At 44.2% G+C, this 23,308-nt stretch overlaps 1 long non-coding RNA gene across 4 annotated transcripts; it reads left to right on the top strand.

The window, feature by feature from the left end:
* Positions 1–3,177: 3,177 nt before the first annotated feature.
* Positions 3,178–9,746, top strand: LOC139060415 (uncharacterized). Of its 4 annotated transcripts, none has more exons than XR_011514798.1 (4): positions 3,178–3,502; positions 3,606–6,659; positions 7,514–7,611; positions 9,541–9,746. It is a non-coding gene; the product is annotated as an uncharacterized lncRNA (long non-coding RNA). The 4 variants fall into 4 exon arrangements; XR_011514799.1 differs by having other exon boundaries at positions 3,178–3,737; positions 3,839–6,659; XR_011514797.1 differs by having other exon boundaries at positions 3,186–4,842; positions 6,554–6,659; positions 9,541–9,741.
* The last annotated feature ends 13,562 nt before the right edge of the window (positions 9,747–23,308 follow it).

Raw genomic sequence — 23,308 nt, 5'->3', positions numbered from 1 at the left:
GGGCAATACAGTGTTAGCTGCATTCTCTCTAGTAAAATAAAACGCAGAGGGCACATTATGAGACCTAATTCACATATGGAAACATCAAAGCACTATTTTACTAGCCTTGTATTTAGCAAAAGAAAAAAAGAAAGAATAGAAACAACATAGTGAAACAAAGGACAGCAATAGCTGAAGGCCCAAAATAGCAGTATTTTCTATAGGAAAAACAATCTGAAAACCATCAATACGTTAGCAAAGTGATAAATTGTGTAAGAGAAGCAGGCAAGCCCTTGAAGCAAATAGGTGCCAAAGTAGCTTCTCCATAAAGGAGAAATATTCGGAACATAGCTGCTGCATAAAAAATAGTTTCAAGATGTTCTCACTCTTAGAAATGGAGACTGTTATAACGAGGAATTATTTTAATTTCTGCCTCATTTTCCTCGAGTATGTAAGCATGCAGCCCAAGTACAACCATGGTATGCTCTATAAATTATTCAAGTAGAATAACTATATTTCCATGCGAGTTGGACTTCAGCCAATTAGTGTGTAGATTCATGGATCATAAGCAATGTCAATTTAATTGCAGTTAGTGGTTACCTGGTACTCCAGCACACGTGGTATGCAATAGTCAACCAAGTGCAGTGGCACCAGGCCACACCATGCTGCTGAGAGTGCTGAGCCACTCGTAGCAGTATCAAATCAGCCCTTTCCTTTTTAAACCGTCTCAATGCTTTCCGTACACTCAGCCTGACACCAGGTTACAGGATTCTACATTTGTCACATTTTTGAAAACATACAGCACTGCTTGTAATGCAATCAGGTGCCACGAAAGGCCAAAGCATTGATTAAGCTGATGCTGGAGACGAGCTGCTACATCTTCGTAGCGTTATCTGGTTGGTGTTCACTAGCCTCAACATAGCAGCAGTGATTAATTGCATTGGCCCCCGCAGCAGTACCACCAAGGAAACATGTTGCAGTGAGTGCTCATGTTAAGGTTGCCACTTCAAAGGCAACATTATTTTTGTGCGCTGAAGATAGGTTTAGCCTTAGTTATTATCGTGACTACAAGTTGTACCGCTACCAGTTTCAACAGAAGAAACTTTGTTAGCGCTCCTAAAGGCACACGGTACGATGCTATACAGGGCTGGAGGGCGAATCGTACTTGGAAGACCACTCTCGTGCTGGCTGGCTTGAGCATCCTAAACATGAAAAAGAGGGCAGAATCTTTACAACTATGCAAACATCGCTTATTACTTAACCCGCATTCAGATATTCACCCTTACTTGAAGCCCCACGCTTGATTTTCTCGCTATAACGACAGGCGTGAAAGTGTCCAAGATACTCATTGCCTTTCCTCGGGCACGTTCGCGTCAGGCTTTACCGTGACTAAATCAAGCCTGGGCTTGAAGTTGAGGCACATTTCTGAATGAGCGGGTAAGACATACAAAGCAGCCTAAAACGCCTACAGTAACCAGTTTTCAGCTTCTATAACTTCAGTGATTAGGTTAAAATCTCAGAGTAGAAATCCACACCTTTAGCATCTCCTTTACCATGGGGGCAGATCTAAGGCATCTGCTTAAATAGTACCACTGACATTGAAATTTGTCCCTGCAAGCAGTAGAGCACAGAGAAGCTTTATATAATGTGCAAACAGATCGGTCAAGAAAACTTGAAAAGTACATGGCTTGTGCCTACATATGATACAAGCACGTAATACTGCACGCTATACGCAGGAGCAATGTAAACGCACAGAGGAGGAATAAAGCACGCAAAATATCACATAGCTCTACAGACAGCCCTTATTACAAAAGACCTCCACCGGCAGACAGAACAAAAGCAATGCAGGAACAGTGACGACCTCACAACATCGAGCACCACTATTGAAAACGTTAGCCAGAACCACTGAAACCATTGTTACGTTATGCACAAAACCTGCGGACAAACACGGGACAAAGGGAGACAGACAAGAAGGTCGCTTGCCTGTCACCATTTGTTTCGGGTTGCAGTTCAGCTGTTCAAGCTAGCTCAGTTTAATAATATTCCGAGAAGAAACACCGCCGACATGCCTTGAAGGGTACTGCTGAAACCGTTGTGCGTTTGCGTTATGCATCAGCTCTTCCGGCCCATGCTAAGCACTCATTACCGGCATAAAAGTACAAAAACAAACCGCCGACATAGCTTTAAAAGCATGTAGTACTTGCTGACGACCGGACACCACTGCACACAAGGCGAGAATAAGAAATGAGGTGTCACAGTATCAGGCACCGCAACCTAAAAGTGGATCATTTTGAGAACGGAAATGGTCGCTATCTTGCTATCTTATGCAGCCCTTCAGGGAGCACGGCACAGAAAAGCACGGCTCAGCGCCATTACCGCATACGCTTGCTTGATGCCTGCGCCACCTGCGCAACCTGCGCTTATAGTGACGTATTGAAGGCACGCGACTGTGAGGATAATTCATAATAGGACAATAATGATACAAAATTTTTTAAAATTATTTAACGTTTCTAACGTCTTTAAACATTATTTTTCATTTAGTGCGACATTTATGGCCTGCTTCCGGCTCCTTTAGTTCGACACACATATCCTCCGAGACGAAGTGTCAAGTAACGGAGGCCACGCAATAACTTGCGCACGTGAGGTTTGTCGCCCTTTTAAAATGTGCGGTAGAGTCCCTTCATATAATTTCTGTGTACTTTTTTTTGCTATAAATCAGTTAATTGCTGAATGTAGTGTACCTTGTTTTTTGATTACTTTTCCAAAGTTGGAAACAAAGAAGTCTACAAAAACTCAGAATCCGCAACACAAAAGTTTTGGGTGCATGTACGTTCTTCTTTCACTTCGCCCACTGCTTGTGTATTTCGTTCTACTGAAAAAATGTACATTTCATGCTCAAACATCCATTATATGAAGTAGCAGCAATCGATCGATGTCCAGCAAAAAAATGGCACATTATAGAATGAAGTACACTGCACTAGTACACTGAAGAATAAAGTGGGGGCGTCTTATGCGTAGTTTCCCATAGAGTTTCCTACAAAATTTTTGTAGGAAACTCTATGGTCTTATGGACATCCATTACATGTGTATTTGCGCTGGATACGTGGATGAATGTTATGAGCGTCCCCTTTGGAACGGGGTGATGGGTTGCGCCACTGAGCTCTTGCAATTATACTGCCTAATGTCTTATACCTAGGTTAAACAATAAAAAAAACACTATGAACTTTCACAACCTAATTTTCTGATCCCCTATTGCGAATTGAACTTTCGTACGTCTCCGTTTTTTCTCGTTTCCCTACTTTTCTGCCACCAATCCTCCAATGTTCACTTTTTCCGCTCCTCTCGTTGAACCTTCGGTACAGAGTAGTTCACTGTACCAACAGTACCAATGCCTCCTCTGACTGTTCCAAGGGATGCCAAGGGCAACAAGGAGGCTAGTGGTGCCTAAATCGACCGCTGGGTAGACGTCTTCACTTTACCGCAGCAAGCACATGCTTCTTCGTCCATATATCTCGCTTTATAGGTGCGTGTTCTAAGGCATCCCGATCTCGCTTCGAAAAGTATTGAGCTTCCCTTTGAGTTCATAAATTGTTTCTTTCCTGATTTCGTTTTTTCCTCTTACGTAGTTACTCATGGCAGGTTTCTTTCCCATTGCCGCCACCCATGAGATTATTTCAGCCTCTCTGACTTTCCGCTTGACGTTCTTTGTTGCTGTGTCAAGGTCGGTGTCGCCCACCCTACAGGCCGCATACTTGCTGGTAAGCTTCCTAGTTCTTCTCCTCCGCTGTGAATTAATGTTTTTCCTGTACAGATACCTCAACACTCTGCCAGCCCATTTACTTTCTTCCACATTCTTCAGTCGTTCTTCATACTCAAGTTGTCTGCGAGCTTCCCTCACTTCAAAACTAGTCCAGCCCGTATCACCCTGCACAGCCTCATTTGTAGTCTTCCTGTGAGCGCCCAATGCGAGGCGACCCACTGACCTTTGGTCCCCATCGAGTCCTAATTGTACCCCTGATTTAAAGCAAACAACCGCATTTCCAAAAGTAAGTCCTGGAACCATTACACCTTTCCACATACCTCGGAGCACCTCGTACCTATTGTATCCCCATATCGCTCTGTGCTGCATTATGGCTGCATTTCTCTTCCAATTCACTGTTATTGTTTTTTCCTGTGTTTCCATATATCTATTGCCTTCGTTTATCTATATACCAAGGCAATGACCAAGGTATTTATATTCTGTTACCCGAGTTATTTCCTGGCCCTGTATCGCCACTGTCTGACAATTTCCCGATGGCTTTCCAGATACGCTAGCACCGCCGCGCGGATTTTTCGGAAGCCGGGAACATAGAGTTTCTGCCGGGAGGAGGTGATGGCCTTCCCATTCACGCGGTTTCTGCAGCTATGTTGACGTTTTCGTACTCTTCGTTTAGAAAAAAAGCAGTCGACGAGCGAAGAGCAACCGCATATGCAGTGTGCCACAATGTACAAATCGCGCAATTTTGGGAAAAGTAAGCCTGCACCACATTCCTATAGAGAAAAAATGGAGGAAGTTGTGGGTGATCAAGCTCCACATTGAGAAGCAAAGTCAGCAAAGAAATGGTCATATGTAGCGAGCATTTCAACAAAGACGACTTTTGGGGCCACATTGGTGTGTGTAATTGACTGTTGCGCTGCTCTCAATTATTTCATATTATTTTTGTGGCGAGCTGATTGTGAAAATTTGCCTTAAACACGAGTTGAAGCCCTTACAAAAGCAGCTGAAGAGAAATGCTGTGCCTTCGCAAAAGTTCCCGCTGCGGTCCCACGAAGCAAAAGTAAGGGCTAGGATTGGCTGAAGAAAGCCCTCCACAGATTCCCAAGGTAAATTTAAGTACGCAAGATTCACTGTTTATTAAATTTTCTGACCGCGCTCGCGCTGTTTCAGTAGATACTCTGCGACGGTGCCTGACACTGCGTCGCAAGCATTGCAAACTAAACGCATTCCGCAACTGTTCTTAGTTCGTTCTGTATGAGAACGAAGCAGGCGGTCAATGCACAATGCATTCTCTGATTTTTCTTTTTCTTGGCCGTAGTGAAAGGTGCGTACCGATGGAGGTCACGCGCACACGTTTCTGATCTATTTGTTTTGTTTGATCTTAAAGCATCTCTTCTATAAGAATGTTTCAGGAAGCAAGGGCCAGGACTATGTACCTGAAGTGGTCATTAATACAGGTGTCACACAGCGCACTTTTAATCACGATCAAGAACGATCCGGATCGAATTTCTCGGTCGTGATTGGCTCCTTTGCGCAAGCGGCGTGAGAGGGAGCCAATCGCAGTCGTGAATTTTAATCCGGAGCGTGCTTGATCGCGTTCAAGAGTGCTCGTGTGACACCGCTATAAGACTGCGCATGCGAGCTTCCCTACAGTACACGAAAGCGCTATTCATGCTGAAAATGGAGCGCGCTGGCGCACCTCATCGTCTCGCCCAGATATTGTAAATCAGCACTATTGAGATGTTTCCATGTTATCTAGCATTTTTAACAAGCATTCCGCAACTAAGCCGGTGCATGAAGCCATGTATATCTCTCGTCGTGAATGCACACGTTTACTTTATGCAGCGGCATCGGTAGTACTGCTCTTTGTTTACATCCTTACCTTAACTGCTTGGTGTCAATTCTCGTACATCACGTATAGACTACAAAATGTAAGGAGAAATAGTGACCTTTACGGCGCATGTTACATTGCAGACTTTTATAGTATGCGGAGAGCTTCTTGCAGCGCCTGTGTGCAGGCAGAGTGACTCGACCTGGACAGCCGCGCTTGTCGTCTCTCGTATTCCACACCATATTATATGGCCAGCGTTAAACGTTGCCTCTCCTTCAAAAACACATCTCTGCGTTTCCTTAGCAAGGTCAATGATCGCGCTTAGAGATACCAAAGGCCCATAGGCCGCCTGCTTCTGGAGGTGCACACGCCTTCGTATCGCCTCCATCGCCTCTATCCCTGCCATATTAAAACGTTCTCTGCGCTGGAAAGTGCGAATAGTCGCACCAACTACAGGCACCAACTGCATGGCATCGTACACGTCAAAATCGTAGAAGGGTGTATGCAATGCGAAAATTTTAAAGGGCCTACAATGCATGTCTAAACTACAAATTTTATGGAGGTGCAATGTATGTCTGAAGTACTGTTTTTAGAGACATTTTATGGACATCCAACATTTTGTCTGCTGTACATCTGATGAATGAACGAAGTGGATGTTCACTGGACATCCAAAGCTTTGATGTCATTGTATGTTCCTTAGTTTTATGTGCGTTTAAAGGATGTCCATAAGACATCCCATTTTTTACTGGATGTTTGGATCAATCCGGCACATCTATTGAATGTTTGTGGCTATCTGGGTTGTCATGGGACACAATATGTATTCCTTAATTATATGCGCGTCCACCCGCAATCTCCTGTCACAGTACGAGCACCGATATACGTAATAAATGTACTGGCAGGCCTTTTCGGATGTGCCTGCAGGGATTTGAGCCATTAAGGGCGGTAAAAGACATGAATTCATTTTTTCGAACTGCCCGATTTTGCAGATGTTTTTGCAGCCCCTAGGGAGTCTGAAAAATCGGATGTTGACTATACAACTGACCAAGAGGATGCTTCAAATAGTCCGTGGTGCGAACACACGGTGGAAGGAAGGTGAGAACAGAAAGGACCTACGTATTTCAATATGTAAGGTAGGAACCCTGCCGCCGCTTCTTCCAAGGAGCTTGAGCTCAAAAAACAGTATTGGCTGGCGCAGAGATGCAGGTGTGTCTTATCCAAATCAAAATAAACCTTTTAAAGTAGTGAAACGCAACACTCGAGCATTGTGCACGGGCTGAGAGTATGTCAGGACAGTTGAGGTTGACACACCAGCTGTCGAGACAGAATCTCCCTTGTGATAATGTTCGGGCCTCATACCAATGAGCTTGCTAACAGTTAAAAGAAATAGCTCATAGCCCCTTCAGTCACAGCATCCACGTTTGTGGACGCGACCTATCTTTTTTTTATTGCTGTGCAGTAGTAGCAAGGAATAGAGCAGAGACATTAAGCTTAGGTTAAATTGAACATTCTGGTAACCTAAATCACTTCTATTTTACTTCTTAGTGGTATGTATCGTTGCAGAGTACCACTTTGGCGTAGGCACTACTATGTTCTACATGAAGTTTGATGTGGGGCTTGTCGGTAGCAACCTTGAAATATACTTTTTTCTTTCTTGAATTTGAGCGGGGGATTTAATCCTTTTTATAAAGAAGTGTAGCATGACTGACTTTACAATTTACCTTTTTACTTTCTTTTTTTTTCAAATATATTTTATTTGCTGTGCATTTTACTAACCTCTCCTTTCTGATTTCTTTATGAATAAAGTAATTGCTGCTCCTTACTGTTGAAACTGGATTGTTATTAAATTTTTTAGCATGCTTACTAGAGAGTAACAGCAGTGGGCAACATGGTGTCAGCCCGCTGTTACATAAAACGAATTTTTGTGTCACTCTGGAAATTTTGCAAAGGCACTCGGGGAAAACCTGGAAAACTCGGGGAATTTGGAAATGTCAACTTGGTAGACACCTTGGTTTAGTTGACACTGAGATCTACCGAGTAATCGCAGGTAAGTGAATAAGAAATTAGTGTTACTGGGCATTGTCAAGCTCTCGTATGTTTAATTTGTCCAGTTTGTATGGTGAAATTGAAACCACATAGATGAAACAAGCAGCTGACTTTGTTTCCATTTTACAGCCATTGCCGTGTACAGTCATCCGGTGTGCAGGGCAATATGTAGTACGACAAATTAACATTAAAGCTTCAAAACTGAAACCTGGCTGCTAAATATTTATCAAGCAGTTCTGTTGAAAATATGTACTTTTGCATCTAATGCTTGATTTAGGTCTGAATCGCTAGCCTTTCGACTACAAATTAGGCGCACTTTTCCACATTACGTGCCACTTTAAATACTGAAATGTCATGTTGGGCATAGGGACTTGCAAGGTTTCGTGGATGTGTGATAGTCTTTAGACTTGACTCTCTATTACGGAGGCTATTTGGAAAAACACCAGTGCTGCATCTGCATCAGATGTGGAAATTCGCACCAGCATTATGGCGTGGCTGGAGAACTACCAGGCTTGTCTGAACAGTGCCAGCAAAAGGTCCATCAATGTTCATCAGTGCGTGAGTGACATTACACTCTGTGGTTGCAAACAAAAGACTTATCAACTATAAAGGGAAATGTGACATTGCTGAAAGTCAATATTGCATTTCTGTGCTTGTGTGCAGCTTGTTTGCAAGTAGGTGAATATCCTCTATAGCCTAGACTGGGCACTCTGCTGTCGTATACTATCTGCTCCCTTCTGTTTAGTTTACCTACATTATCATTAACCTATTTTGTCTATTGCAAGAATGGTATTCAATTGTAGCGATTGTAAGGCATTGCAGCAATTATTAAACTCCATAAGGAGGAGCATAAAGAAGGGAACGAAGAAGGGGCGTGGTCGGTACGAATCAACAGTGTTAGCAGGGCAGGCAAAGCCCTTGGCTTTCTAGAATGAAACCTTAAGCATGTGACTAAGAAGTTAAACAGACCGTATGCCATGCCTCTGTTAGACCTATGCTGGAATATGCCTGTCCTGTGTGGGACCCGTTTCACAAAGGACATATTGATGCACTTGAGCGTATTCAGTCTCTTGTTCAGTCTAGAATTGTTCTGGGGAAGTATGATCGATCTGAAAGTTCTTGAGACCTGAAGAGAGGCCTTAAGTGGCAGTCTTCAAAAGAGCGAAGATGTCATCTTATACTCAAATTGTTTTATTCGATTTATAACAAGCAAACTGGAATAAATGCTTCCGATTATCTACAACCAGCGCGTTATCAGTCCTCCTGTTTGGATCACAAATTTAAAGTTTGACCATATACCCTCAGGACTGATCTTTTTTAAAAATCAATTTTTCCCAAAAACGATTTCCGAATGAAATTTGTTACCGCCAGATCTGGTTAGCCGCAAGACGGCGGATTCATTTTCTGAATTCTTGTGCCCCCCACTATAATGGCAACAAAGACGCTGCAGGTAATGTCTGAGAAAAAAAAAAGAAAAAAAAAGATGGCAGTTTTAAAGCATCTCTAGGCAGTTGACACTTGCAGCATATTTACTAGCAATTCAGTGGTGAAGTATTTATACGCAACTTGATTCATAATTAAGTTATTCTGTTATACTAAGCTATGCTAAAAAAGGAACTAGTACATCACTCATTAACACTACCACATATAAGTTATTTCTACTGCATAGGCTTGGTTTCCTAGTTCTTTGCCATGTATTCTGAGATTATCTTAACGCCTTCTATTGTATTTGTTATTGATTGTTTGAAGCTTTGCTTTGTTTAGATCTAGCGATAACACACTGGAGTGAAAGAAGCTCAAGAAATTTTTAACATGCTGTACTTCATGCTTTGTGTGCTGTATGGCCCGGCCAGCCTCGGTTTTTGGTAAGCTGGTGCATGTGTCTGCTTGACTAAAACACTTTTTGCTTCACTGCGCCTTTCGTATGCAGGTTGCTGTCCGACATCAACCATTACTTCAGGCCTTTTGTTGCTGCCAAGTTCATAATATTTGCAAAGTTTTGCAGCTGTTGGGATTTATAATCTGACACAGTAAAGCTTATGAAACAGTAACTTTTGTTGTTGCCATTTTGCATGTGTCTTTGAAAGTGTAATGCATTCCAAACACTTTCAGTGATAAAATTTAGTTTTTGTGCATTAAAAGGTTCCTATTGTGTCATGGTTTGGTGGAAGCCAATGCATTTCAGGGTGATAAATGGGATTCACTAATTGCATGAACCAATAGTGCCACAATTTTGCTGGCTAAGGAAGCTGCAGAAAATGTCTAAGGCTGCATATGTAGGAATTGTTTTCATTTATCACTTGTCACACTCGGCTATTACTGCTGGTTGCAAGAACATGGCATCATGTCAACCATTGACTAAAGGAAAGAAGAATCGTTACATAACATGGGCCTTCAACTATTACCACTTGTTGGCAAGCTCATCTGTGAGCTGGTATGCATACAAAAATGAATGTGCGGCGACGCACTCTGCGCATATTTCCGTGCAACCTTCGCCTTATCATCCGGCCCAGCATAACACGGCTACACGTTGAACTGCGTTACCGATAAAACATAGCGCCACCGCTGCGTCACCTGAGGTATGCGTCACCGACGGTGGCTACAAAAACAGGCTGCCCGGCTAGGAAGAGTTGCTTCTTTTCTTCCGCTACCGAGGCGAGCGTAGCGTTGGTATGCTCATCCGCTGCCATCGCTAATCATATAAACAGTTGTTACGTTTTTATGTTGGGATTCGTCCTTCAGCAGACTCGACATCACGCATCTGGTGACCCGGACCACGGACAATAACGCATCGCCATGGACGAGCAAGGTGCCTTTCAACGACAGCTGGAACTTCTCCAGAGGCAGCTTTACACGCAGCAGGAGGTGATCCAGAATCAAGAGCAACAGCTTCAGGAATGGCACGGCCAACTCAATGATTTCGTGCAGCAGCATCCTGCTGGCTCTGCCGAGGATGTCAGAACCCCGGCAGACGGCATCCCGTACGCTGCCCCGCACGGCGTTTGGCTTGTCGCCGTCAAGCTTCCGCCGTTTTGGGCCGACTCGCCCGAGGTATGGTTTGTCCAAGTCAAGGCCCAGTTCTCCCTCACTCACATCACACAAGACCGGACCTGCTACAATTATGTTGTCGCCGCCCACCTCGATGCCTGCTATGCCAACGAGGTCCGTGATATCCTTGCCAACCCACCAATGGCCAACCTTTACGAACACCTCAACACTGAACTCATCCCCCACCTGTCACTCTTGGAAGATCAGAAGGTGCGACAACTTCAGTCCGCAGAACTTGCCTAGCGCAAGCCTTTGCAGATCCTCTGCCACATGCGTGCTCTCGCTGGCAACATGGAAGTCCAGGATTCCTTACTGCGAGCACTTTGGCTTCAACGACTTCCACCGCACGTCCAGGCAATTCTGCAGGCTCAGCTTACGCTACCTCTTGACCAACTTGCCGGGATCGCTGATCGCGTCATCGAGGTCTCTTTGCCGCAGTTGTCGCCCACCGTCCAGGCTGTTGCCGCACCGCTAAACACCACAAAGCTTGCGCACCACAAAGCTTGCGCGCCGTATCGACAATATCAATAGACAGCTCAGCTCCATTTCAATGACGCCTGAATCAACACTTGCCAGCGCGCCACTCATAAAGCCGTGACCGTAACACCACCCCGTCACAGCATCTTGGTGACGACGACCGGTGCTGCTACCATAGACGCTTCGGGGACAGAGCATGACAATGCCGACCACCCTGCTTTGCTCAACATAAGGGAAACGCCAACGGCAGCTCGTAGACACAGCTGCGAGCTGCCAACTTGGGGGCCGTCGCATCTTTGTCACTGACCAAATTACAAAACAGCTATTCCTTGTCTACAGTAGTTCCGACATTTGCTGCTACCCGCGCGCCCCTCTTCAAGGTACCTGCCCTTCGTCTTTCGAGCTCAGCGTGGCAAACTGGTCTACAATCAACAATTATGGCTCGCTCCGCCTGCACGTCCAGCTTAAAAACCTACGCCGTGGGCTTCATTGGAATTTTGTCATCGCTGGAGTCATCAAGCCAATCATCAGCTCAGACTTTGGCGCACTACAACCTCCTTCAGGACTGCCGCCATGACCGTCTCATCGACGCGACAATGGGACATTCTTCGCCAGGACAGCGAACGACTACCCAGCCAAAAAAGTTCCTACAAACTTCCTGCAGAGAAGTTTTCAAGAATTACGGCTAGAAGTTTTCTAGACCACTAATGTGGTGTTAATGCAGCTACTGGAAGTTTTCAAGACATATACATCTAAATAGCATTTAAACTGAGACTTCTTTTAAACGTTTCGAACTTTCTATTGAGATATCTAATAGAAGTTTTGTAGCTTTTCGTGTTTCATGGATAAAAACACGTACTCTCACTACAGCTTTCAGGAAGTCAAACAAGCTTACTGTTTAGCTTGCCACAAATTACCAGCAAGGCATAAACAGCTGTCCAAGGCTCAGGAACATGCCATCCCTACTCGAGGCTTTATATATGTGCACATCTATCCAAATAGGTATGCATGTATATTGCAAGTTCTGTAATGAACCTGTGAAGCTCACCCACATTATTGGGAATGCACGAAACTACCATTTCCACACAATAATTTGAGCACTATGGAGCAGTGGGAGGCACTTAAAGTATTGTCACTGATGCGCAGCTCTGACCCAGCCGTCCAGAAGGCGGCGAGGGCTTTGCCCGTGGGGATCGCTGGCGCCCAGGATCTTCCGGCCAGCGGTCAGCAGTCATCTCTACTATACTTTTTGATCAATAATGTTTTTATCGTAACCATGAAACCATTTACTCATACCGTGAGCTTAGTTAACAAATATAATTGCCTGCCATGTCATTCCATTTGTCGAAGCGTTCCACATTGCTTTACTTGTAGAGACGTTGACTAAACCTAAAAATTAGGCCATCTTCAATGCTTGCGAAGCGACCCCTGCACTTGCCGCCTTTTTTTTTTTTTCTTTTGTTACTAGCAGAAAATCCGCTTTTTAATGTTGGAGTCAAAAGGCGAAACAGGTCACAGCAAGATATTTCCACAATCGCTTATGTGCACTGCCTATTTTATTAGCTGCGTGCATGTGTAAGCTTGCCACGAAGTCCTTGTGATGCTTTCAGACAGCCACATTTCACTGCCAAGCGCACTGTAGAATAAACATTGTGACTTACACCAACTCAGGGATTGTGGTGAGATTATATATACTAGTATGATGGGGATAACATGCTGCAAGCAAAACACTCCTGAAAGCATGGTGCGCGTCCAAACACACTCGTTGCACATGAGGCGAGAGTATAGGTGCTGTTCAGCCAGTGGCGTAGACTGGGGATGCTGACCGGGCTTCAGCCTCCCCCACGAAATTTTTCCTGCCGGCGCCCTGCTCCCTTTTATGCCTGGCATGTTGCCTATGAACAAAGATGCATATCGTTTGAATGTCCGCCCCAGACAAGTACAGGATGATATATGCCTCTGGCAAATCAAGGGCTTGCTCAAGGTAATAGTTATATTATTATGCACGAAGCATGGGAACCTTAGCAGAGAATAACGGAACCTTAGGCCCCACCCCCCGCCAAATGCAACCTTAGCCCCCTATGAAAAAAATCCTGGCTACCCACCTGTGTTGAGCGTGGATAAGAATATGCTAACTACCAATTTTATACAGTAGTACTTAGTGTTAAAGGCACTACAGAAAACTAAACAAAACACTTTGCTGTGTGACACTACTGACGAAAGAAATGAGTACGGTTTAGGCATGTTCAGTACCGATTGCTAAGTAGTTTGAGCAGTGGGCTTGGGCTTGTTCTGCTAGACCATTTTTGCCTGCTACAGCAGTTTATTCCTTCATTGTCTTCATCAGTACCCAAATTTTTAGCTAAAGTTCACGGCACTGGTCATGTGAAAACTGTTGTTCATATGCCGATGGTAAAAGGAAAAAAAAAATATAGTCGGGACACCAGCAAATTGCTACTTACAATGTGTAAGGATGGTTAACTAGATGGAGTTTCATTGTATTGAATACTCAGTTGCTGACATATTCGTAATCAATTGCTAGAAACATTTCTTTATGTAAGAAGTGTCACCCTATTTAGGTAGTTTTGAAAATTGAGAGCTTGTTGGAATTTGTGATGAGATACTAATCAACTACTTATACAAATCAACTACCCTGTTGTGCTTATTTAAGGAAATCTTTGCAACAGCATGACGTTATAGAGGTTAAACTAAGACAATTAGGTTGTATGTTTACTGTAAATGCTTGGATCAGATAATTCGTGTTTATGTTAGGCAGTGGTTCCATGACAGCACTCTTTAGCAAACATTTAGCTTGGTGTGACTGTTTGTTAGTCTCCCTCTCAGTGATGCCCCCCATTCTTGGCAGTGTAGCAGGTTTATATTGGGAGCTAGGACACCACATTGGGAGTGATGTCACTGGATAAGTTTACAGCCAGTCACTCTTGGATCGTGCAGGCCCTATGGAAACAAGCAAATATCTTACTAAGGAGTGGTGCCTAATGACTTCATGTGCAGAAAGCTTGGCTGTTGAATCTGCCACTTGAAGCTGCTCCGCAATGGCTACAGTTGACTTTCTAGGGTTCTCACTCGTCATGGCCTCCACCTGCTGGAGAAACTCTATTGTATGAATGGCATCTGACAACTGGGAGTGCACGTTTCTCCTTGTTGGAGATGATAATTGGATCTAAACTGTTAGCACCCAAATGATAAAATAACGATTTGGTGACATTTAAGAAGATGGTGATTTTAAAGTTCAGTAACCTTGCTTGCTGGGCGAGTTGGTTTGTATTGATGGGTGGAAAGGACCAGCAAATAAGCACAAATACAAGGAAGAACTGGACAGGCAAGTGCTGGACTTACAAATGAAATTTATTGAAATAGTGCCTCCAACATTGAACCAGCAGCGCATGCGTCAACTCCCACCATCTGACCCGAAAACAAAGCAAAAACAAGGCTATATAGGGAAGCAGTATCACCTAGGTTAAGCAAGTGATCTTAAAGTCCGCTGTCATCGGCATGTGAGACAAGAACAGCCTACAGCTTTATCTCCTGTGTCAGATTGGAAGCTGATACCCTGTAATAAACATGCTAGATATTGGCAACAAAGGGGTTGGTGAAGACAAAATTAAGTGCCTAGTTAATGTTTAATTATGGTGATTCAAAGCTGTGTCCTCAAATACCTCGTGCCCCCTATATATTTTGCTTGAGGCTCACTCGAACTCAGACTTATGGGTCAGTCTGAGTGAGCCGACTTTATGAGTGAGTTTGCTGACCTATGGGTGCAAACACTTTTTCATTTCGCATAGAAAAGCAAGGAGTGTTGTGGAGACACTTTATGTCAAAGAAAACTTGTTTTATGTATGCAATAGCAAAAATGTGCATGCTTTGTCATCATATAGTATGTAACACACCTCTCTGTCAGTTAAAAGGACTTAACTGGCTGTGAACAAAAACTGTAGATTAATGCATGGACTGCTTCACCTTTACCATGGGCAGCACATGACATAAATACGAACACAGTACTGTCATGCTACAAATGTTGCTATCATCCTAAAATTGTTGGAAAAATAAAACACTATGAGATTCTGTTTTTGACAGTGAACAAGATGTAATAGTGACAGCCGAGAACAACCGGCATTTCCTCCAATTGATTTGTTTACACAAATGCTTGACAGCATATTTATGCCATCTATGACGTACTGGTGCCATAATATGTGTAGAGACTGCTCATTCATTTTTTGGAATTCCCTCTGACAAGTGTTTCGTGTTTATTATTCATCAGATGAGGAACCTGCCTGCACACACAAAGAAATCTGCCTTTTCGCTGTTGCAAGCATTCTGATGCTTGCAATGCCAAGCTATAGTCCTTGGCAAAGCACATAAAAAATGGCATGTCTCATCGCTTTTTTTAAGTTTTTTGTTTTTTTGTGGCCCTTAGTGTTATTTCATCCTCTCCTGCCGCTTTTCCCTGTTTCATGCCCTGCAAGGCCCTTCTGACCTCATTTTAGTTATAGGAGGAGTTTCTGTATACTGTTCATTATTGTTTCTAATAGAGTACTTGTGAGTCCTCTGGGTACTGTACAGGTCAGTATAGAATTCTTCTGCTGCTTTTATTATACCTTCGAGATTGCTGATGATATTACCTTGCGTATCCTTTGGTGCATACATGTCGATTTGTCCAATGCCAAGTTTCCTTTTCGCCGATTTCAGGCTGCATCCATTTTTTTTTTTTTTGCGGTTTCTTGAGTCTTTCTCACGTTACAATTTCGATAAGTGATATTCGAAATTATAATGTAAGAAAGACTGAAGAAGCCGTAAAAAATGGACGCAGCCTGAAATCAGTGAGACGAAAACTTGGCATAGGACAAACCAAGATGTATGCACTGAAAAATTAGCAGGGTAATATCATCAGCAATCTCGAAGGTATAATAAAAGTAGCAGAAGAATTCTATACTGACCTGCACAGTACCCAGAGGACTCGGGAGTACTCTATTCGAAACAATAATGAACAGTATACGGAAACTCTTCCTATAACTAGAGATGAGGTCAGAAGGGCCTTGAAGGGCACGAAATGGAAAAGCGGCAGGAGAGGATGGAATAACAGTCGATTTAATCAAAGATATGGAGGAGACATAATGCTAGGAAAACTGGCGGCTCTATACGAAGTGTCTATCGACTGTAAGGGTCCCAGAAAACTGGAAGAATGCAAACGTTATACTAATCCACAAAAAGGGAGACGTTAAAGAACTGAAACATCATAGGCCATTAGCTTACTCCCTGTATTATATAAATTATTTACCAAAATAATCTACAATAGAGTAAGGGCAAAACTGGACTTCAGTCAACCAAGGGAACAGGCTGGCTTCAGGAAGGGATACTCTACAATAGATCACATCCATTTCATTAATCAGGTTATTGAGAAATCCACAGAGTACAATAAGCCTCTCTTTATGGCTTTCATAGATTACGAAAAAGCATTTGATTCAGTAGAGATACTAGCAGTCATAGAGGCATTACGTAATCAAGGAGTACTGACCGCTTATGTAAATACCCTGGAAAATATCTACAGAGATTCCATGGCCACCTTAATTCTACACAGGAAGAGTAGGAAGATACCTATAAAGAAAGGGGTCAGACAAGGAGACACAATCTCTCCAATGCTATTCACTGCATGTTTGGAAGGAGTATTCAAGCTATTAAACTGGGAAGGTCTAGGAGTATCGACGGCAAATACCTCTACAACCTAATTCCAGGAAATGGATGAGAAAGAAAGAAAACAAAAAAGGAATAAAAATTATGCACACCCAATGCGTATGTTGGAATCCACGTGAAGCAATATTTTAGCAAAGCAGTTATTTAAATGCAATACAACTAACAGCGCTGCGTACAGCTGTGTTTCCTTTCATACTATGCAATGTTTAGGCGCCACGCAATTGCAATATATATACGTGTGCACTGCACCGCTTACGAGCTATGCCAGAATGCAGACATGAAATCAGGCGGATACAGTGTGGGAAGTCATCGCAGCGATGTCATGAGGACGAAGGCGATGTACGGTACTTGTCGAGGGAACAATGGCAATGACATGTGTATCCACAGGGTGTTTGACGTAACTTGAACCAAGGATTTAAAAAAAAAATGTGGTTATCCGCAGCTGTTTGCCGTCATGTGGCACTCCTTGTCTATAGAGTATTTTTTTTATATGCCGCTTATAATTAGTTCATTAACTAGGGTGGATTATGCAAAATGTTTAATATTCTCTTCAGGGTCAAGTGCATGTCGTTTGCCTTTGGTTTGCCGCTGACATTGTTCTATTCAGCAACACTGCGGGGAAGTTACAACAAATGATTGAGGACCTTAACAGGGAGAGTGTAAGAGTGGGGTTGAAGTTGAGGGTTCGACGGAAGCCCGTCTGGTCGGGATGAAGCATGAAACAATAAAACGACGGACACCGACTAAAGGAAGTGCTAAAAAAGGATTAAATCTAAAAGACGTTTTGGCTACCCTACGGAAGCCTCGTTCACAATGGGGAGAAGGAAAGTTCAAGGAAGCTTGTGTATACTTCAGAATGTGACGTAAGTAGTGCATGTATGATGGGGGGGGGGCCAGGTTCCCTCATTTTGATTGAGCGTGTGACATGTTTTTGTATCTCCAGCAATTCCAGATACAGCCGCGATTTCAGGTTATTTTCTTGGTCGATAACTCTCTAGTGATCCCAGTCAATCTTGTGGCCCGTTGCATCCATGTGCTCGTCAAGGGCATTCGAAACTGTACATTTCTTTTCGACATCTTTCTTATGCTGCCTCAGTCTCTGTTTGAAGTTACCCGATTCACCGATGTATGCGTAGTCACAATCTGTGCAGGGTATCTTATAGACTACGCCGGGAAACTATCTCGGAAGCCTGTCCTTACCGCCAACGAGTGCTTGCCTCAGCTTACACACGGGCACGTGCTTCACCTCGTCATAACCGCGCAGAATACAAGACACGGTTTCGCTTATCCCTGGAACGTAGGGTATGGCAGCACGCTTTCTTGGTCAGGGATTAGCCGGACGGATTGCATTGGACAGGTGGCGTTCCACAGCACTAAAAAAAGACGTGGGATAGCCGCTTGCCGAGAGATCTCCTCATATGTGGTCCAAGTCTGTGGAACAACTTTCTGCTGTGGTGCAAACACTGTTGACACGGTTGGGTAGGGAGGAAGCATCCGACCTTTTGTGAGCGTCAGGATGAACGGATTGAAAGTTCAGGTAGCGGCCAGTGTGGTGTCCTTACAGTATACGCTGAACAAGAGCCGTCCATTGCATCTGGTGACAAGTACGTCTAAAAAAAGGGAGTCTGCTGTCGACCTATGTCTCAACCGTAAATTGGATGGCCTTTTCCTGACTTTAGGTGCGCAGTGAACGAAGCCAAAGCACTGCGACGAATCACACAAAAACAGTCGTCCACATAGCGCAGAAAAACTTTTGGCCTAGGACTGAAGGACGCGAGAGCACGACTTTCCAAAAACTCCATCATAAGATTGGCAGCAGTAACAGACAGATGCATCCATTGCCCTACCATGGACTTGCCTGTAGAAGGCCTTGTCGAAGCAGAAGTACGTGTTTCCAAGGCAGAAACAGAGGAGCCTCTTGAGGTCGGGAACGTCAGTGGGCGACCTGTCTGGCAAAGTCCTGTCAGATTCTAAAGCAGAAGTGCATGCTTCCACAGCCATGTCAGTCGGAATTGAGATAAACAGTGACACCACATCGAACGAAACCATCAGCTCGTCGTCTAGAGACACGTCAAAACTTTTCCAAAAAAGTTGCAGGAGTTTCTCACGTGCGTGGAGCTCTTCCCGATGAGTGGAGCCAGAAGCTGGTGCAGGTATACGGACAATTTGTAGAGAGAGGAGCGGGTGTAGTCAACGACTGGACGCCGGGGAACGTTAGGCTTGTGAATCTTCGGCAAGCCATAAAGTGCAGGTGCAGCACCGTTATGAAGAGAAGCTTAAAATACAAAGACTTGTGCTCGAGAGCTATGAAGCGGAACACGTCAGCCAGGATAGCCTGGAAGTCCCTCTGAACCTTCAAGGTCGGGTCTCGAGTGAGCCAAACGTAAGTGTCCTGGTCATTGGTCATATTAAGCAGGGTCAACACCTTTTTGTAGACAGCCGTGTCAATTAGCACTGTTGCATTCCCCTTGTCAGTGGGAAGAATCACGATTCCAGCGTTCACCTGAAGTCGCTTGACAGCTTTTCGTTCCTCAGCAGAAAGAGGGGAAACAAACTTCCGCTGGTGCAGACTGAGAAAGGGCACCAATAGCGCGGGTGCGAGCCTCGTCACGGCGGGGCAGGTCAACTTGGTTAACTGCACACACAATCTTTCTGATGTCGGATGCAGGTACAACATTGAAATTCAGACTTCGCTCCAGGACCGAGGCCTCGGCTGGGTCGACACTGTGCGAAGAAAGGTTGTACACCGTAGTTCTTCTGCTGTGCGGCCGGTATGGCCTGGTAGTTTCCAAAAGCCTGTCAAGCTTCACACTGCGTACCAGCTTTGCCTGACGGGCGCGTATGTTGGCTTGAAAGTTGGCTTGTAGCTGGATGCTTGCAAAATTATCCGGACAGTGGTCCTCCAGGCGGCGACATGCAAAAAATGCCTCGTTTTCAAGTTTTCGAATACTGTCACGACACTCCTGTGTCCTCGCCTGAAGCAACAGCCTCTTTGTCTATGTGACGACGCTGTAGCCAAACTTGGAAGGTACTGGCCTGTTAAGATGCAATGAACGCAGGACGAGGCCCCGTGCTTTGCAGGCAAGGTTGAACTCTAGGTGTCTGTGAAGCGCAGCAATGTGGGTCGTGAGGGAAACATAACAGCGAATTTCGGTGATTACAGATTGGCCATACGCCCGATGAAGGTTGATGAAGTCGAGGGTTCGACGGAAGCCCGTCTGGTCGGGATGAAGCATGAAGCAATAAAACGACGGACACCAACCAAAAGAAGTGCTAAAAAAGGATTAAATCTAAAAGACATTTTGGCTACCCTACAGAAGCCTTGTTCACAATGGGATGAAGGAAAGTTGACGGAAGCTTATGTATACTTCGGAACGTTACGTAAGCAGGGCGTGTATGACAAGGGGGAGGATTCCCCCATTTCGATTGAGCGTGTGACATGTTTTTTGTATCTCCAGTGATTCCAGATACAGCCGCGATTTCAGGTTTCTTGGCCAATAACTCTCGAGCGATCCCAGTCAACCTTGTGGCTCGATGCATCCGTGCGATTCCGTGTTGAAGATTAATATGCAGTAGATAATCATAAATAACCGGGCAAGGGAACAAGAGTTCAAGATCGCAAGTCAGCCTCTAGAGTCTGTGAAGGAGTATGTTTAGCTAGGTCAACTTATCATAGGGAACCCTGACCATGAGAAGGAAATTCACAGAAGAATAAAAATGGGTTGGATTGCATACGGCATTGTGAGCTCCTGACTGGGAGCTTACCGTTATCATTGAAAAGAAAAGTATACAATCAGTGCATTTTACCGGTGCTGACATATGGGGCAGAGTCTTGGAGACTGACAAAGAGGCTTGAGAATAAGTTAAGGACCCCGCAAAGAGCGATGGAACGAAAGAATGCTAGGCATAACTTTAAGAGACACAAAGAGAGCGGTTTGGATCAGGGAGCAAACGGGTATAGATGATAGTCTAATAGACATTAAAAGAAGAAAATGGTGCTGGGCAGGTCATGTGTACGCCGATTAGATAACCGTTGAACTATTAGGGTGACAGAATGGGTACCAAAAGAAGGGAAGCGCAGTAGAGGATGGCAGAACACTTGGTGGTGCGACGAAATTTGGAAATTTGCGGGTGCTAGTTGGAATCGGTTGGCGCAGGACAGGGGCAATTGGAGATTGCAGGGAGAGGCCTTCGTCCTGCAGTGTACATGAATAGGCTGATGGTGATGACGAGTGTTAAAATGCTTGCAAAATTAAAGGCTTTAAATTTCTGTGAAGTATGCACAAAGCGCCCCTAGCAAAATTTCAACAGCCAGTTGTATTAGTGTAATAAATTCTTGTATTTCATGTATAAGATATATTTATTAGTCTGATATAGGAGTTTATATTAGTCAAGTAGAATTCTTTTAGTTTCCTATTGAACAAATAGGAATCTTCATTGGGTGCATGTTAGACTATAGGTAATATGTGTAAGGCCCACCATAAATTAGGACTGTTGCAGGTAAAGCTTTCTGGCTTCGTAAGTTTTAGTGTTGGAATTGAAACTAAATGCCAGTCGGTTTTGATTAGGCTTGATATGTCACTTAGTCCCTAGAACCCATTTGGAGTCAGAATTGATTGTGGACCTTAGTACTAATTGCTGTTAGTCTGTCAGCAAGTACCATCACATTGTATAGGCACTATAATACAAATTACCTATTGGCTAATGTGTACCCAATACAAAGTTTTATTTGACTGATAACAAAAGTATTAAAAAATTGTACTAGACTAATATAAACTCCTATCAGAATGAATATATTACACATCAAATACAATAATTTGTTAGACTAAGTAATACCACTATATATATATATATATATATATATATATATATATATACAGTAAAACCTCGTTAAACCGTACCCGCTTAAACAGTAGTTTCGGTTTAAAAGTAGTAAAGTCAATTCCCCGACTCAGCGGCCATTGAACATAATGTATTTTGTATCCGCATAAACCGTACCAGCTTATTGCGTACGCATCGGTTAAAACGTAGCGTTTCCACTTTTCGTCGCGCAAACACGGCGGTGCGTCGTCTCCATCGGGCGGCTTGGCAGAACAACAAGCCTCAGAGATCGGTACAACGGCCTCCAAGCGCCCTGTGCGTTCGCACGTGAAGCCGCATCAACATCAACATCATTTCGACGCCGCATGGACGTCGTGCCAGAGAGCGTTGTGGCGTCGTGCGAGCGAGGACAAAAAAGACGCCGGGTGCTCAGCATAGAAGAAAAATTAGACATCGTGCGTGCTACCGAACGTGACGCGAAGAAGTCGGCGCTGGCCCGCTACATGGATATGCTGTTGACTACAGTGTGTGGCATTTGGAATGCGAAGTTGCTTGGCAGCGCTGCTGCGACCGCGAAGAGATGTCGGCTACGAGGTTCGACTTTTCACCATCGATGCCGCTGTTGTTGCCGAAGTGTCAACTAGCGACAGTGATGAGGACGACACGGAAAGCGACAGCACGGGCTATTCAGGCCCGACAGTGGCAGAAGCTGCGCGTTACGTCAGCCTCGTTAATGCGATCGTCGCAAGGAGAACAGGGGCGCGATAACGTAACTATTCCAAACGAAAAGTTTTCCGAACTCCGGCACCCGGCAATAAAAAAGGCGCCCCTGGACTTATGCAGCACTACTGCGCGCGTGCACGGAGAATACGTAACGCCAACGAGGAATCTGCCGTGCGAGTGTTTGCCGAGAGGATGGGGGCTGGCTGAGAAGCTGGCACGCAGCTTCAGTAAGTTTGAAGCCGCTGTCGTCGTGCTAGGCCGCCGCGACATCAAACGAAAATAACACGTACGTCCCGCGAAGTGAATAAATACTGCGTGTTTTTTCCCTTTTCATCGCACTCTCTCCGAGTTCCGTTTTCGACAGGTAAATGGGCGATCTCATGCTATTTCGCTTAAACAGTACTACCGTTTAGTACGTAGTTTTTCCGAGCTCCGGCCGACTACGGTTTAACGAGGTTTCACTGTATATATATATATATATATATATATATATATATATATATATATATATATATATATATATATATATATATATAATAATGCCACGGCATGTTCTTGTCTGTGGGCCACCTGACGGAAGACCAGGAAAGCGGGGCTGTCTCAGCTGGACAGTGACGCGAGCTCACTCGTCATCTTCCTCTTCCACATTTCACCATGCCGGCGCCGATAATCTCCAATACAATATATATATATTCTTTCTTTTTTCCGGCATTGTGGTTCACTTGCTTGAATTCCGACTTTGTGCTGCATATTGTGCTGGTGTAAGTGCTTAAGTTTTGCTTTCCTGGAATAAGGAAGAAAAAAAGAACTGCTATGGTGCAGTGATTTATATGTAGAACATGTGGCTTGCAGCAAAAAGGCAGTGTTCAAAACCCTCACCCAAAAATTTTTTAAGCTTGTAGCACAGCTCACAACGA

The sequence above is a fragment of the Dermacentor albipictus genome, chromosome 1, assembly GCF_038994185.2.
Source record: "Dermacentor albipictus isolate Rhodes 1998 colony chromosome 1, USDA_Dalb.pri_finalv2, whole genome shotgun sequence".
NCBI classification, from domain to species: domain Eukaryota; kingdom Metazoa; phylum Arthropoda; class Arachnida; order Ixodida; family Ixodidae; genus Dermacentor; species Dermacentor albipictus.
Note: the sequence above shows the minus strand (reverse complement) of the source record. Positions and strands in the feature narration are given on the sequence as shown.